Raw genomic sequence first — 16,917 nt, 5'->3', positions numbered from 1 at the left:
TCTCTGAGGGCGATCTGCATGGATTAGAACCACCGGGGTGTTGGATAACTGGCCTCAGCCCAGATCTGTTAAATCAGGACCTGTGCGAGTGGGGGTGCGCAGGTTGGGAAGTCCAACCACAGGAAACTGCCCACATTCTTCCCTTTAAATTTACAAAAATGTCAATTTCAATACCCCCAGATCATTCTCCTGCACACTGAAGTTGGAAGATCGCTGCTTTGGAGTTTTGTAGCTCTTGTTCAGAATTGTTCGGAAAGGGAGGGCGAGGACCCGAGGAAGGGGAACACTTTGTAGTGGGTACAGGCCCCTGAGGGCAGGGTCCTTGGCGCAGGAAGGCAAGGCTGGTCTTTGGGAATGGGGGAGTGGGCACACAGCACCTGTGTACCGGAGGGCCCCTCACCTTCCAAAGCGAGCGCGGCGCCTGGTTTAGCAGTCCCACACTAGCGCAGGTCCGAGTGGAGGGGAAAATGAGGCTCTCCAAGCACGTAACACTCAGCTGCGCACCTGAGGCGGTAGCCAGGTCTGCGGGAGCGCGTGCGCGGAGCGGGGAGGGCTCCTCAGAGCATCTTCTGTGGGGCGGGGGTGGGGAGAAGAGGAGGAGATAAGGGCGGGGGGGGGGGGGACGTTGGGATTTAGGCTTGCCTCCCACCTCCCCAACCTCCGCCCCCTCGGCCACCTTCCGCTCTATAATTGGCCGCCTACTGGCCTTCCTTTTCTCTTATCTGATCCTGGTCGCCCAGCAGGAGGGAAGAGCTGGAGACGAGGAGGCAGCTCCAGGCAGTTGGGAGGGGGAGCGGGAGAGGGAGAGGGAGACGGAGAGGGAGAGAGAGAGAGAAGCTAATTAAAGGGGACTCAAGGCGGGAAGCAAGCAACAGCCGTGCGCCGCCAAGAACCAACTTGCGGTGGAGCTTGGATCTTCCCTAGGCACCGAGAGGTCCCCAACCTGGGCTGGAACCTTGCCCTGCACAGGTCAGTTCTCTACCTTCCTTCGCGTTGGCCTTGAAAAGTTTATTCGCGAGGAAGGAAAAGTGGAAAGGGAGAGCCACCTGCAGACGCAGTGCAATTCATAGACTTTCTCTACGCGCGCGCCGTGGATGGCCCGGGGACCTACCTTCGGGGTGGGATGGGACTGTGCACCCGTCTGCCTCCTCGCGGAGGTCACTGCGCAGGGAGACTGGAGGAGCGGAGTGATGCGAATGCATAGACAGTGACGATGCCTTGTGTTGCTCCCCGGAGCTTTCCCCTGTACTTGGGTGCTGTGAGCGCGCGGGGGGTAGAAGCGGGTCCGAATTCGAGACAGTGGCGACACCAGCACTTCCAAGTAGAAGGGGCTTAGTAAAAGCGTTAATCTGCTGAGAAAGGGGCTTAGGGACTTGTCTTGGAGGGCTGTTTATAAATAGAAAGCGCGCCGTTTTTATTTAGGTTGTACTTGGGGTTGTTTGGGAGAGCACCTGGAGAGATGATGGGGGACAACTCGCCCAGCCACTCCTTGCTACTGCCGTAGATTAGTACCGGGTACCCGGCGCTAGACGCCAGGAGGGCAGCCAGGCATAGCTCATTGATGGAGGATGTTGGCGGCAGACACGCTTCGATGTCTCTGCGTCAGGAAACTCCAATGCTTTGCGCGTTTTGCTTTGGGTGTCTGGACCCAGGAGGTTTCGGCTTTGAGATGCATCACCAGACTGTGTTGGAGTGTCCTCTCCGCCCAGGCTTTTCCACCCCTCACCTTACCCCATTTTATCCTTCTGGACCCCTCTCTGCCTTAAGCCTCCAGCTTCTGGGTGAAGATGCGTCCGACAGAGCTGAGCTTTGGCGTGCAGCGCACACAGGCAAGATAGGATTAGGGCTGGGCCAAGAGGAGCCCACGTGGGGCCACTGGAGTGGCTTCAGTACTAGGTAAGGTTCTGGACGGCCTCTGCAAGCCCCAGACCACAGGCACTCGATTTTGGATCTGGGTTCTTGGGTCCTAGGTGGGAAGCACGCCCTCTGGCGCATGAGCTCAGGGTTGACCAGGGGTTGCCACTTGTGCACAGGTGTGGGCTTTGGCTTTGTCCTTAGGGAAAGGGCCCAAATGGGGCTTGGGAGCAGCTCTTACAGAGGCCTGCATTTCTCCCTGAGACTTCTTTCTGGAGCTGCTACTGAGAGCCCGATTCCCGCTGGAAGTTTTGGAGTCCCTTCTGGAAGTTTCTGAGAATCCAGAGCTGGCAGCAGCTGCAAGAGATGGGAGTGGGCAGGAACAAAGACAACTGGGGATAAAACTGGTGACTCTGGGGAGTAGAAATGAAAAAAAGTTTTCCTGAAGCTCTGGGGATCCTCCCCTCCAGAGGACAAGGGGGCCTGTCCTAGCTGCAGCATATAATAGAGGCCCTACTCAAATCCAGCAAACCGAGTTATGCTGGGTGACACGAGGAGAACTCGTGTTTGTTTCTGACAAGGTGGTCTGGTTCTGCACATGGAGAACACGGTAAATTTAGAATGAATGAATGAACGAATAGCATTTGGATTTTTGGCTGCACCAAAAGAACATCTTGGATGGATTTCATCTGAATATGGCCCCAATAGTGTGGTTACGGTAAGACAGACTTCAGGGTAGTATTTTTTAAAACATAGCTTTATTAGGACGTAATTCATATACTGTACAAGTGTACAGTTCTGTGGTTTTCAGTAAGCAACCATCACCACAATCAGTTTTAGAACATTTTTATCACTCCAAAAAGAAATTCCATACCTGTTAACAGTAGTAACTTCCCATTTCTTTCCAACCTGCTCTCACCCATCCCACCCAGCCCCTGGCGACTACTAATCTACTTTCTGTTGACATTTCATACAAATGGAAGCATACAACATGTGTGTGGTCCTTTGTGACTGGCTTCTTTCACCTAGCAAAGTGTTTCTGAGATTTATCCATGATGTATAAAATACTCTCTCACTAAACACTGGCATCTCCTCCTGCCAGGGGAGCCCTGAGCCAGGATGGACCTGAACCTCCACTGTAACCCTGACCTCCTGGGGGTCCCTTTGAAAGGACAGAGCCACACTGGTGAGGCCTCTCAGTAATTCCCTGGATAGGATTACTTGGAACCCATTAGACTTCCTGGAGCAGTTTTGGGTGGGTCCCAAGCTCCAGGATTGATGGGAGGAGGCCTTTGGCCCTTATCCTGCTGCTCATGGTCCAGCTGAGGATTTCAGAGAACTTTGGGGGCCGTCTAGTCATGTCTCGGTTCTCAGAATCAGCCGGGGCTGGCCTTAAGAATGGGCTGAGCAAATTGGTATGATTTGAGGGGCAACCCTAGCCAACCAAAAAGGCCCCTTGGGGTGGGGGGGTGTTCTCTTTGGCTCTTAAATACTTCTTAGTGTCACTTAATAAATCTCTCTCTCTCTCTCTCACACACACACACACACACTAAAACACAAAACGTGTTTTCATCTGACAGTCTCTGCAGTTATGTGACTCTGGAGACAGTTTGCTGTCATTTTAATCCAAACACAGCCAAATGACTGCTGTTTTCTGGCCCTTCAATGAAACCTAAAATTCCTTTAAAGGACAAGGTCCTTCTTGAATTGCTGTGTTAAAGGAGTCTCAGTTCTTGCTGATGCAGTGAAGATCAAAGGTTAGCAAGCCGAGATTGCCACGGGGATACAAAAGTCAATTTGGGGAATGTAATCAATAATGTAAAGATCTTGTAGGGTATCGGATGGACACTTGTCTCATTAGGGAGACCAGCTCAGGGATGATGTAGATGCCTGATCACTGCACTGTACACCTGAAGCTGAAGCTGAAGCTGAACAATAATGAATGTCAACTACAATGATATATATATATATAGTTACAAGAAGCGGAGTACAGCATTAGGAACAGAGACTGGAAATGTAATGACTGTGAAATCAGAGGAGTAGTGGATGGGGGAGGGGGGTTGTCACTGAGTGAGGGATATAAATGATAAATGTCTAACTATTACATTGGTTTGTGCACCTGAAACTAATAAAAAATGTTAAAAAAAAATAAAAAAGGTCAGCAAGCTGATTAATATGCAAGCAGGGTTTATTAGTGATACATTCTGAAGGAAGGGAATGATGGGCCTAGCCAAGGTGGGAGAGGGAGAGGGAGAGGGAGAGGGAGAGGGAGAAAGAGAAAGAGAGAGAGAGCCCTAGATCCCTTGTCCTGAGGACTTATAGTTTGCTGGGTGGGGTGAGGGAGTTACATATTGATTTGGCGGGAAAAGGTGGTGCCTGCTCTCCCATCAGAGGGCGTGACCTCCTAAGATGGGTGGAGGTCTGACTCAGATCCTTATCTTCCTCCTGTCCTCCTTCCTCATCTGTTGTTGTAAAAACAGATATGTGGCTGGAGGCAGTTAATCAAAGCTACTTATGAGCTTTTTCTGTAGGGACTTGGACCCCCTCCCATCCCTCCTGCTTTAGGCCAAAATGGTGTTGTTTGAACAACACTGAGCCAAGAAATTATCTGGGATTTTGACAGTTTGTCTGGACCAAGGTTGTTGGTAAATACACTAGATCCGCAGCCTGGGGAACAGAGAGGACAGCCCCACGTGGGGAGGGGGTAAAAGACAAGTGACAAAACAAACTTCCTTTCTTAGTGCTGGATGTCAGGAAAACAATCTCCTCTTGCTCCTTCTATACTTAAATAAAAAGTGTCAGGGATCCAGGTACATACTTCTATATAAAATAAGCCTTGAGAGAAGACAAAACCTCACCCTGTTCTGGTGCGGGTGGCGTGTGTGTGTGTGTGTGTGTGTGTGTGTTTGTGTGTTTGTGTGTATGTACGAGGTCAAACAATTAAGTTTGTGAACTCATCCTAGAAAAAGTGCTACACACCTCATTGCTGAATATCACTACAGTCACCTTTGAAGTACTCCCCTTGGGAAGCTATGCAGTGACGCCAGCGCCTAGTCCACCCTTCAAAGCAATTCTGGAACTCTTTTTCTGGAATGGCTACCAGAGCTGTCATTGTATTACCCTTGATGTCCTGAATGTTATCAAAATGTCTTCCTTTCACTATTTCCTTTATCTTTGGCTAAGAAAGAAGCCATTGGGGGCCAGATCAGGTGAGTGGGGAGGGTGTTCCAATACAGTTATTTGTTTACTGGCTAAAAACTCCCTCACAGACAGTGCCGTGTGAGCTGGTACATTGTTGTGATGCAAGAGCCATGAACTTTTGACAAAAAGTTCAGGTCGTCTAACTTTTTCACACAGCCTTTTCCGCACTTCCAAATAGAAATTTGGTTAACTGTTTGTCCAGTTGGTACAAATTCATAATGAATAATCCCTCTGATATCAAAAAAGGTTAGCAACATCGCTGCAACAAGTTCAGGAACTTAATTGTCAGACTTAGTGTGTGTGTGTGGTGGAAGTGCTAGCATTTTTTTTTTTTCTTTTTGAGTACTTACTGAGTACCTACTCTTTTCTCTTTCAGAAACACACTTAAATCTCCCAATTTAGAGATAAGGTCACTGAGCTTCAGGGATATAAACTACTTGCCTGGGGTCACAAAATCAGCAAGTAACAAATACATGATTAAGAAAAGTCCCTATGTTTCATTTTTAACAAGATCCTCAGGTAACTCCTATGCACATTAGATGCTCTAGAGGTTTCCAGGAAAGACAAGATTTGAGTTGTTTTTCATTGTTTTATGAAGACCAGAAGAGAAAGAAGCATATTCCAGGTGGTAAGAGCTGTATGAGAGAAGGTTTTGTCTGAGATGGCAAGGAAGAACCTCTAGTTTTCACTCCAGCACTAATAATTAACATAATGTTGAGTGCTTACTGTCGGACTGTGTTGAGCACTTTATAATGGAGTAGCTCATATAACCCTCATAAGGCTATTAGGTCAGGTCATTATTATGCACTTTTTAAGGGTAAAGGAAACTAAGGTACAGATCAAGGGCCCAGGGATGAAGCTGGGCAGATGAAATTGGAGCTGCATTTTTTACCATCCTAAATCATCCATAAACACCTCCACCCACACGTGAGAGCCATAGCCATAGCCTCTCAGCTCTCTCTACGCTGCGAAAAGGGTACCGAGATCGCCCTTGTTCCTTCCTGGAGCAGCGCCACCGTGCGGAAACCGGAGGAACAGCACCCACCTTCCAGGGGAAGTCAGGCAAAGACAAAAAGATCCCTTTGGTTCCAGGAAATCTCCTGAAAAAGACGAGGGCTTATCAGGACTCCAAAGCTATGCTGGCAAAGCAGGCACTTTTGGAAAAGAAGGAGTAGAGGAAAGGAAAAGAGCTCAGCTTTAAGCGACTGGAATGGTTCCTACACGATGCGAGACAAGGTGCGCCTCGGACGACTAGAAGCGAAACCTCCTGGTTTGGCCTTGGCCTCTGTTGTACGCATCCGAGGGATTAATGGGGTGAGTTTAGTGGTGCAGAGGACCATTGCAAGGCTTCGCCTAAAGAAAATTTTCAGTGGTATTTTTTCAAAGTGACCCCCCCCCCAAAGCATAAAAACACTGCCTGTGGTGGAACCTTTTGGAGAACCTGGAGATCTTCAAATCTGAAGTCTGTCCGGGAACTCATCTTGAAACGTGGACTAGATAAAGTCAGGAATGAAATCATCCCTTTGACAGACAACACAGTGATTGAGGAGCACCTGGGGAAATTCGGTGTCATTTGCTTAGAAGACCTCATTCATGAAATTGCCTTCCCCGGGGAAGTATTTCCAGGTGGCCTCAGGGCTCTAGTGCCCTTTCCATCTCTCAGTGGCCCATCACACTGCTGAGAATAGGTGGGCTTCCTCAACGAAGTGGGCTCACCTGGCTATGGAGGTGAACGCATCAACCAGCTGATCCGGCAGCTAAACTAAACCCAGAATATCTGAAAGCACAATGCATTGGAAGCAAGTGTTTATTTTTTGGAATTGTCCAGTATCTTCAAAGAAGATTATTTTCGGCTGTATCTTCAGAAACTAGAGAGGAAGGATCAGGGAAAAGACGGCAATATTCCCGGCAGGCACGTCTCATCTTAGCCCAGTTCCAAAGGAAAAGTCTGGATGTTTTCTATGTTGGTGGCTGCTGCCACCACTGAAATCAGCAAAGGACTCATGCCATGGATGAGGGGTCCTGTTTCGTCAAATCTTCTATCCAGGGGTTTAATGTTGGTGAATGAATACCCAAGATGACTACAAGATATCGGTGAGCCAAACCCAGAGGCATACTTGAACCTGGGGATTCCTAAGGCCTTGTTTCGGAAAGAACTTGAAATACAATTGGAGCACAAAAACAGTGCGCAGTTGTCAAAAAAAGAAAAGTCTCTCTGAGATTTGAACTCAGATCCCATTACACATGGTCTCCATCAGCTTCTTTGAGGGGGGTAGGGGGAGGGATGTGTGACTGGAAATGAATGGCGTCCACCGAGGCCATAAAATTTAGTAGCTGAAACAAAGATGGAAGGCAGACAGATATGGCTGCAATCTAAACCTGCTCCTTTCGTGCCCCTGTCCACCTTTCTTTCTTTCTTTCTTTTTTTTTTTAAGGTTTTTTTATTGGGGAAGGGGAACAAGACTTTATTGGGGAACAGTGTGTACTTCTGGAACTTTTCCAAGCCAATTTGTTGTCCTTTCAATCTTAGTTGCAGGGGGTGCAGCTCAGCTCCAGGTCCAGTTGCTGTTGTTAGTTGCAGGGGGCGCTGCCCACCATCCCTTGCGGGAGTCGAGGAATCAGATTGGCAACCTTGTGGTTGACAGCCCGCGCTCCAACCAATTGAGCCATCTGGCCACCCTGTCCATCTTTCTTAACCTTTCTGAAATTCTGTTTTCTCATCCAGAAAACAGAGTACAGTAGCCACCCTATAGGGTGGTTTTAAGATCTGGGATGGTCTTAGTGCAGAGCCTCGAAGACAAAAATGGTTCCTCTTCTCTCCTGCTTGTTTTCCCTTCTTTCCACTTTTCTTTTTTCTTCTTCCCACTTTCCTCCTTCTTTCTCTGTTCCATTTTTTAAGGGGACTGTGACTAGAAAAACTATGGGAAGTAGTGAAAGTTGACTGTCTATTTAAGACAGGGCTTAGAGCCTAGATTCCCCATTTCTTCAAGGCAATTCTTTATCAGTGTTTTTGACAAACTTTCCTGCCAATGGGCCTTTGTTGGAGCTAGCCTGGCAGGCGTCCCTAACTTTGAATTTTAGGGAGCAGTGTTTGTCTCTTTCCTCTCAGAAATTACCTGGGTTGCGTGATTGATCCAGAAGGAGGCTGGGCTTTGCTGAGACCATCCGGATGTCTCAGGATGTGTCTATAACTAGGGGTACTCAGGGGACCCCTTACTGGATAAAGGTCTGTTCCTGGATAGTTTTCTGTCTGATTTTGTAAAGAGGAGTGCATTAATTTGATAGCTAAAAGCAGTGTTCTCCTGCAGTTTTTTTGCTTCCATTCTTTCTCTACGTCCCAGTCCTGCCTCCTGCCACGTACTGGAACTATGCTAAGCACTCAAAGTATAGTGGTGAATAACACACTTTGGTAGGTAGCAATGCACATAGGCAATTAGAACACAGTGTTAAGTGTTCCAGGGTGGGCTATAAAGATTACTACTGAAGGAACCACAGGAGGAGCGTCTGGCCCAGACTTGGAAGATCAGGGGAGCCTTTGTGAAGGACGGGATGTCTGTGCTGAGATGTGCAGCTACGCATAATGCTTGTAGGTGATAGAGTGTAGTCAAAAGCAATCCCCCATTTCTTTGATGGGGGAGCTATGTCAGTCTGAGAGAGAGAGAGAGAGAGAGAGAGAGAGAGAGAGAGAGAGAGAGAGAGAGAGAGAGAGAGAGCAGAGCCAGGTGATGGAACATTCCTGAGTCAAGGAGCTGTCACTCCAATTTGCTATCCTTTTGGGATGGCTCAGCCTTCTCCTGTTATGCACTTTGACCCTTTTAGATGATGGGTTAAATTGTTCATCTAGATGTCTTATAGCACCCAAGACCCAGAAGGTAAAAATAGTTACTGAGGCCATGAAGTTAGCTGGATAGTTGCAGTGGGATAAGGAACAGATGCAATCCATTGCAGGTCTGGCTGGTGAGGGATCTAGGCCCCTGCTATTCACACTGTGGTCTGCTGGTAACCCACAAACTGTTACTTCCCCCGATGAGATAAAACTGGACCAGGACGTAAATCAAACATATTACCAAGCACACTGTTAGTTCAACTGAGATATTTTTTTCATAGAAAAGCTTTCTTGATGAAGGAAGCAAAACAATGCACCAATTTACATTTTTGCATAAACTCTTTAATCTCACATAGGGTGTTTTCAGCAATTTTATTCGCTTTCCCATTCCTGAATCTCAAGATATAAACTGTTTTCTGTTCTCCACAATGAATCATTTCCACAAAGTGAGGTCGGGTACTACCAATCACCTGGGTTCAAGGAGCTGATTTTCCCGATTTCCCAACCAAAATTTCTTGGGATTCGGGAATAGAAAAATGAAAAAAATTCCTGAGAATGGGTGGGAATTCCTGCCCAGAAACCCTAGCAATAAATAGGAAAAATGTCTAAGAGATACATTATGAGTAGAACGTTTATTTCTCATTGTGGGTATTACTGGGTTCAAGGAACTGATTTCCCGACCAAATTTTCTCGGATTCGGGAATGGGAAAGCGAAAAAAATTCCTGAGTTGGGCAGGAATTCCCACCTGGAAACCCTAATCTCACGTGTGGACCAGTAACGAATAGTTCACAGACTAGCTATTTTGTGTAGTACCAGTCTAGGCAACATTGGCCCATCTATCCTGGAAAGTGTTCTTGGATCCTTTCTATCTTTTCTCTCTTTCTCATTCCCTTGTTTTTTTCTTTGTTTCCTCTGCCTCCTCCTCCTCATCTTTATAATTTTCCCTCTCCTCCCCCTTCCTTATTACTATTTTACTATTTCTTTCCCTTTTTGATGTTGTGACTTTGATTCAGTTTTTTGTATTTTAAAAAGCAAAACGAGAGGAGCCCAAATGAGAATGGAAAACAATCACAAAACTAGACGACATTTAAGTAATTGAATAGTAACTAAAATAATTATAGGAAAATAAATTAGAAAACTTAGATGAAATGGATTCTTTTTAAACAAAATGCGAATTGCTGAAATTGATTCTACAAATTGCCCTAGATTATACAGAAATTACGAATAAAGCAGTAGGCATAAAATTTTGAAACGGTTTGTTAAAAAGTAGCCTCCCCCAAACGCCAAACCTCTATGGTTTTGCAATTGAATGCCAACAAAATATTAAAGAAACAATGATACCTATGGTATAACTGTCCCATAGTAACATATATAGAAAGAAAGGATGCTTCAAATTTATTTTTATAAAATCTGAAAAGTAATACTAACATAAAAACTTGACACAGCATAAAATAAGAAAGACACAAACTAGTTTCATTTATTAATATAGTAGTACATTTATTAATATGAATAACATATTAGCAAATAGAGCCCAGTTTGGGCTCTAAATCAAAAAAATAATATGTCTCTCTCTTGTTCTTACAGTTGCTTTATAGTAAGGCTTGCTATTAGGAGTTGTAAGTCGTCTGACTTTGTCCTCTTTAAAGATTGTTCTTAGCTCTTCTAAATTCTTTGCCTTTTAATGCAGTACTTAGAATCAATTTGTCAATGCCTATAAACAACTTGTTGAGATTTTGATTAAGAGTGCTTTGAATCTACACATTAATTTGAGGACATTCTAACAATGTTGAGGTTTTCAACCCATGGACATAGTACACTATTCTATTTGCTTAGGTCTGCTTTAATCTCTCTCAGGAATACAGTTTTGTATTTTTTTGTAGTTTTTACAGGAAGTAGTGTAGAGGACTTCCATATCTTACTAATTTCTAAATATTTTGTGGTTTTTGATGTTATTGTAAATGGAATTAAAAAATATTTCCTTTTTTATTTGTTTGCTACTGTAAGAGTATGATTTATCTTTGCCTTTTGATCCAAGTCCTCAGCCTTCCTCTACTTATTACTGTGTTTCCCCGAAAATAAGACCTAGCTGGACCATCAGCTCTAATGCATCTTTTGTAGCAAAAATTAATATAAGACCCGGTCTTATTTTACTATAAGACCGGGTCTTATATTATATTATACTATATAACATAATATAATATAATACCAGGTCTTATTAATTTTTGCTCCAAAAGATGCATTAGAGATGATGGTCTGGCTAGGTCTTATTTTTTGGGAAATGGTAGTTCAAGTAGGTTTTGTTTCTTTGGTATGTTCTTTAGGATTTTCTATGTAAACAATCATGTAAATCATGTTGATTGTAAATAAAGACAGTTTTACTTCTTCCTTCCCTTTTGTTTTGCCTTTTATTATTATTTTTCTTACATCATTGTGCTGGTTAGAACCGCTAGTTCACTATTGAATGAAATGGTAAGATGTTACAATGTTGACACCCTTGTCCTATACTTGATCTTAGTAGAGAAGCATTCACTATTTCACCATTAAATATGATATTAGCTGTGGGGTTTTCATCGATGCCCTTTATCACATTGATGAAGTTCCCTTCTAAGTTTGCTGAATTTCTTTTTAAACATGAATGGGTAGTAAATTTTCTCAAATGCTTTTTCTGCTTTAATTGAGGGTGCCAAACAAATGTATACACATTTTAAGAAAGGAAAAAGCTACTAAAATTGTAATACTCAATGTATAACAATAACAAACAAATACAAGTCATGTTTGACTTCTGCAATTGTAAGAGGTGCTCAAAGTAGTTACCATCAGCATCTAAACACTTCTGATTATGGTGAACTACTGCTTGAGCAACACTGACCAAAGTATCCATTTGTCCACATTTTTTGGTCACCCCTGGTATTCAGTCAATCAATCTATCTATATTTTAGTCTGTTAACATGCTTAATGATATTGATATTAGAATATTAGACAAATCTTACATTCCTAGAATAAAATCTATGTGGTAATGATTATTATTTTTATATTGCTGACTGTTATTTGATCATATAATATTTTGTAAAGGATTTTTGTATATGTTCATGAGGGATATTCTGTACATTTTATTTTTGTAATGATGTCTGTTTTTGATAAAATATGCTGGCTTGCTTCTGTTTTCTAAAAGGATCTGTGTGGAATTGACATAATTTCCTTAAATATTTGATAGAATTCACCAATGAAACCATCTAGGACTGCAATTTATTTTGTGGGAGTATTTTTAATAACAAATTCAACTTCTGTAATAGATATATGGCTATTTGGATTTTCTATTTCTTCATGTATCTGTTTTAGCAAGTAGAGTATTTCAAGGAATTTTTTTTCTAATTAAGCTAAATTGTTGGATTTATTAGCATAAAGTTATTAATATTTTTCTTTTTTATCATGTGTTGGTGTGTGAAATATGTAGTGCAACTGTTCCTGGTATTGTTAATTGTGTTTTCTATCTTTGTTCCTTGATCACTCTTTCTAAAGATTTTTTAATTTTATTAATATTTCAAAGAAGCATATTTCAGCTTTGTTAGTTTTCATTTATATATATAATATATATTATATATATACATATATATTACTCTTCATTAACCCCTTTTTTCAACTTAATTTGTCTTTATCTGGCTTCTTTAGGTGGAAAATTAGATCATTAATTTTAAATTTTCTTTTTTATATAAACATTTTAACTATAAATTTCTCTCTACTTCTTTAGTTGCATCCAAAATTTTTCATGTATTTTTTTTTTTTATTTTTATTTCCTTCCAAGTATTTTCAAATTTTCCATTGTGATTTCTCCTTTGACCCATGGATTAACTAGAAGCATGTTGTGTAAGTTTTAAATATTTTTAATTTGTAAAGATATTTTATTTTTGATTTCTAATTTAATTCTTTTGTCAGAAAATATACTCTGTAATGTTTTAATCTTTTGAAACTTATTTTAATATATTTGAAATTTATCTCATTTTATGGCCCAGAATATGGCCTATTTTGTAAAACTTTCCATGTACACTCAAAAGAAAAAATATATTCTCCAGTTGTTGGATGTAGTGTTCAATAAATATCAGTTAGTTGATAGAGATGTTCATATTTTCTATATCCTTACTGATATTTTGTTAAGTTGTTCAATCAGTTCCATAGAAGTGAGTCAATATCTCTAACTTTGCTTATTTCTTTTCATAGTGCTATCAGTTTTTGTTTTGTGGATTTTTGAAACTGTTATTAAGTGCATGCATATTTGTGATTAAGTTTTCTTGATTATTGACACTTTATTCTGAAATGTCCAGTATTTAAGAGGAGTTTTTATGCAGATTTTATTTCACTTCACTGTGTGTGACTCATTCTTCTCTGACACATCCTTTCTTAATTTCTGTCTCTGTCATTCCTGAACTCTGCTACTCACCACACTTTATGCTAATAAGACTGTGGCTTTCCACTTGCTTTCTAGTCACAATGCCATGCACAGTGGGGAGTTTGCTTAGGGGTAAAAAGGCTAATGACCAAGATAATAGTAATAAAACTAGGTCTTTATTCCTCATTTAGAGGTGTTTCCTGCAATGCTAATAGATAAAAGTAGTAACCACTAACTTTCCCCAGGGCTTGTTTTTAAGTAGACAGCATTAGCTAATCCTGAAAACTCTTTTGATTATTCTGGATGTGAGGAGAATGATATTTTCACTAGAGAGAAAATTAAAGAACACTAAGCAAGGTCAACACACTGGGCTAATACATTAGACCTGTTTTTAGCCTTTGCTTTCTTATCTACAAATCTGTATGACCTAGATCATCAATTGACTATACAATTCTCCTGCTATAAAGTGGATATTGAAATTTTAACCATGTAGAGTTGGGGAAGGTATCTTAGAGGTCATTATGTCTAATACCTTGTCCACAAATTCAGGACTCCCTTTTATAATGAAATTCCTGCTTCTGCCAAAACTTAGCCAGCTTCTCCTCAGAGCTTCTATCTAGTTAGTAAAAGAGAAGAACCTGTTCTAAGTGTTAGAGAATTTTTTTTATCCGAACACACATCTCTGTGGATCAGTCCATTGATTCAAATTCTATTTGCACAAGCTGCACAAAATAATCTCGTTTTATCTTCCACATGAAAGTGCTTCAGATATTTGAAGACAACCATTAGGTGCTTCTGGTTCTTATTTTTCCTAGGCTTAATTAAAACATGCTTAAGTTAAACATTCTCATTTCTTTCCAATCTTCTTTGCATGAACTTAACTAGAACAGCTAAGTCTTTTTCTAAGTCTATGAATTTCTGTAAGTCAAATCTTCCACATCTCTATATGGTTGATTATTTTGAACCTACATAGAGCTGTCCTCCGGAAGATGATAAAAACGATAGGAATGTATTTTAAAAAGTTAAAGCCATTCACCCAAGCAAATATTGTGCCTCTGTCATTATCTGGGTCTTCGGTTTTTGCCTACAACTTCATGTCAAATTAGTCCCACAACCTTAATATGATGTGGGAGATAAAGACTTCTTGATTTCCCTTCCTCTTAGTATCCACCCAACTAGCAAATTCACTGATTAGTATCATTCCCCTTTCCTTTGTAAGAAAGTAATATTCTTTGTGTTCATTCAATCTGTTGCGAACATGCTACTAGTTAGACCTGTTGCCAACATGCTACTAGTTTTGAGAGCTGCCTGTGTTTTGAGTACATTATTTATATGATCACAATCATTCTATAAAGTAGATATTAATGTGCACGTTTTACTGATAAAGAAATCAAGTCATAGAGTGGTTAAACCAGTTAGTCAAGGGCCTGCAGCCAATTATGGGCAGGACTGTCTTCCTAATTCCCAGGTTTCCATGTATACTGCAACTTTGTGATAACTCTGTTCCCTTTCATGCTTATCTCATTTAATTTTGCAATGCGGGTATATTTGCTTGTATTCATCCTTGTCCATAAAATGGTAAGTGAGCTGACTGAGGGCAGGGATCATATAATATGAACTTTTGTATCTTCCCTGCTATCAAGTAGAGCGCTTTGGTTCTATAGTAGGACTCTTAATAAGTGATTGTTGGGATGAAAATTGTAAAACTATAAATGATCTCTCTCAGGACCTGGTATGCCGATGGCTAGCTACAATTTTGTTTAAGTTTATGTTCTTTGTTTTTTATTTTGTAAGTCAGCACTGATTGAATAGAACATTATCCAATGTTTGGGTGTACGTATGTATGTAAATCTGTGTGTGTGTGTGTGTGTGTGTGTGTGTGTGTGTGTGCACATGTGCACGTGTGTGTATGAATGGTTTACAAAAACTTTAGAATAATACTTTAAGGAATTTTGATAAAATGAGCTGCACTCAGGGCCTTTGCTGCTTGTTAAATTTAACCATACAATTGAGATTTAGTAAAACAAAACATATAAAGTAGAAGAAGGGGTAATTTAGCCCTAATGGGGGATAGTTTTAAGTTACTGATTACAAAATCGTGACAGTGTGTTGAGAAAATTTGTGCTAAACATGATCAACTTTACCCAAATTGGTTTATGTCTTCTGAACTAAGAACTAAGTAGCCATTTTTATCATGATGTTTAAAAAAAAAATAAAAATGAAGGCAGAATTGTTTTGTGCAGGCTTTTGGGCAACATTTCGACCAATTAGGCTTTGACATTTTGGTAAATGTTAAACTATAGCATGACACTTTAATAGGAACTGGGGTTTTTCTTGCCCCTATTTTGCTGTCCAAAATATTTAGAGACTTGGCAGAAAACCTTGGGAAAACTAAAATTCCACTTCTCCAATATGGTATTACTCATCCTAATTTAAAGTAAACAGCAAAAAAGGAAGAAATTAAAGATAAGCTATGGCTATACTAAATAATACTCAGTTTTCAAAAAACAGTCGTCAAGACTTGGGTAGTATTTATTTATTTATTTAAATTATGTGAAATGCAGATTAACTTCCACTGAGGCATGTTAAGTATTGCTTTAAAATATAGGAACTGCAGTGCTTTGATGAGAACAGAGAAAGGCTGTTGGATTGTGGCTTGCCAAAGGGCCTCTTTCTGCTATATTATAACATTATTGCAGGATACTATCTGATAAAAGTCCTCTGATCTTAAAGTGCATGACAAAAAGACACATACCTGTTTCCTTACCTCTCCTTTTTGCCTTGTTCTGATTGGAACCTGTGGTTATAATGTTTGGGGAATAAAACCTTAGAAAGAATTTTTTTGTTTTTTTGACTTGGAGACGTGATTCTGCTGCTGTAGTTTTCTTCGGGTGTCATGGATAGCTCTCTGGCTGACCGGCAGACGTATTGATGGCTCGGTTGTGATAAGGCTGCAGCCTGCTCCCTTATCTTTTCAAATCTCCTGATTCCTACCTTCTGTCTATGTAAGGATTACTCACACCCCTTTGGATAATCCACCTAATCTCCTAATTGCCTCTGTATGCTGAGGGTCCTGTGATGTCCCAGGGTCTCTTCTCCTGTATTTTTCATCAAAATTGACTCATCGTTTGTCTCATTTCCTCTGTGCCCTGACAAATGGTTGGTTTACTAACCTGTAATAAATTAATCCAGGCTAAAATGCCATATACACATTAATGCCAAACTTAATGTGTTGCGATTTCACTGGGAATTTTAAGGAGCTCCCTGTATATGAGTGTCTTAATCCAAGGAAATATTATTTAGTAATTACCATTTTGGAACTATGACAGGCTGGTAGGCGAAGAGTTTTTTTGGACCCCTAAGCACAAATGAGTACATTCTTTAATTTTATTATAGGATCTTAACTTGATTATATGATTATCAAAGCATTTGTATTTCCCTTTAATTGGAAACACAAAAGAATGATTGCTTGCTTGAAAGAAATACAAATATTTATTCCTCTGGATACACTGTATTACTCTAGAATAAAACCAGAATATCAGAGGTTTAAGTGCATGAGTCATATTGCTTTGAAGGTTCATAGAATCATGCTTCGCTCCACTCACTGAAATAACTCTTGGATTAAAAAGTAAATTAATGCTTATATGATGC

General features: G+C 41.0%; 1 protein-coding gene and 1 pseudogene across 4 annotated transcripts in view; both read left to right on the top strand.

The window, feature by feature from the left end:
• Positions 1-720: 720 nt before the first annotated feature.
• Positions 721-16,917, top strand: part of COL14A1 (collagen type XIV alpha 1 chain) — a 199,465-nt gene continuing 183,268 nt past the window's right edge. For 2 of the 4 annotated variants that reach the window (XM_019716662.3, XM_019716740.3), the window contains exon 1: positions 830-969. The gene's annotated coding sequence lies outside the window, so the exon portion shown is untranslated. Of the gene's footprint in view, positions 970-16,917 lie in introns of all 4 variants that reach the window. The other 2 variants (XM_019716514.3, XM_074317020.2) reach the window with 2 other exon arrangements.
• On the top strand, positions 5,967-8,707 carry LOC109434122 (large ribosomal subunit protein uL30 pseudogene; annotated as a pseudogene).

This window comes from Rhinolophus sinicus, chromosome 6, assembly GCF_057876585.1.
Source record: "Rhinolophus sinicus isolate RSI-liver-muscle chromosome 6, RSI-T2T, whole genome shotgun sequence".
In the NCBI taxonomy this organism is placed as follows: domain Eukaryota; kingdom Metazoa; phylum Chordata; class Mammalia; order Chiroptera; family Rhinolophidae; genus Rhinolophus; species Rhinolophus sinicus.
This window is presented reverse-complemented; position numbering and strand designations above follow the sequence as displayed.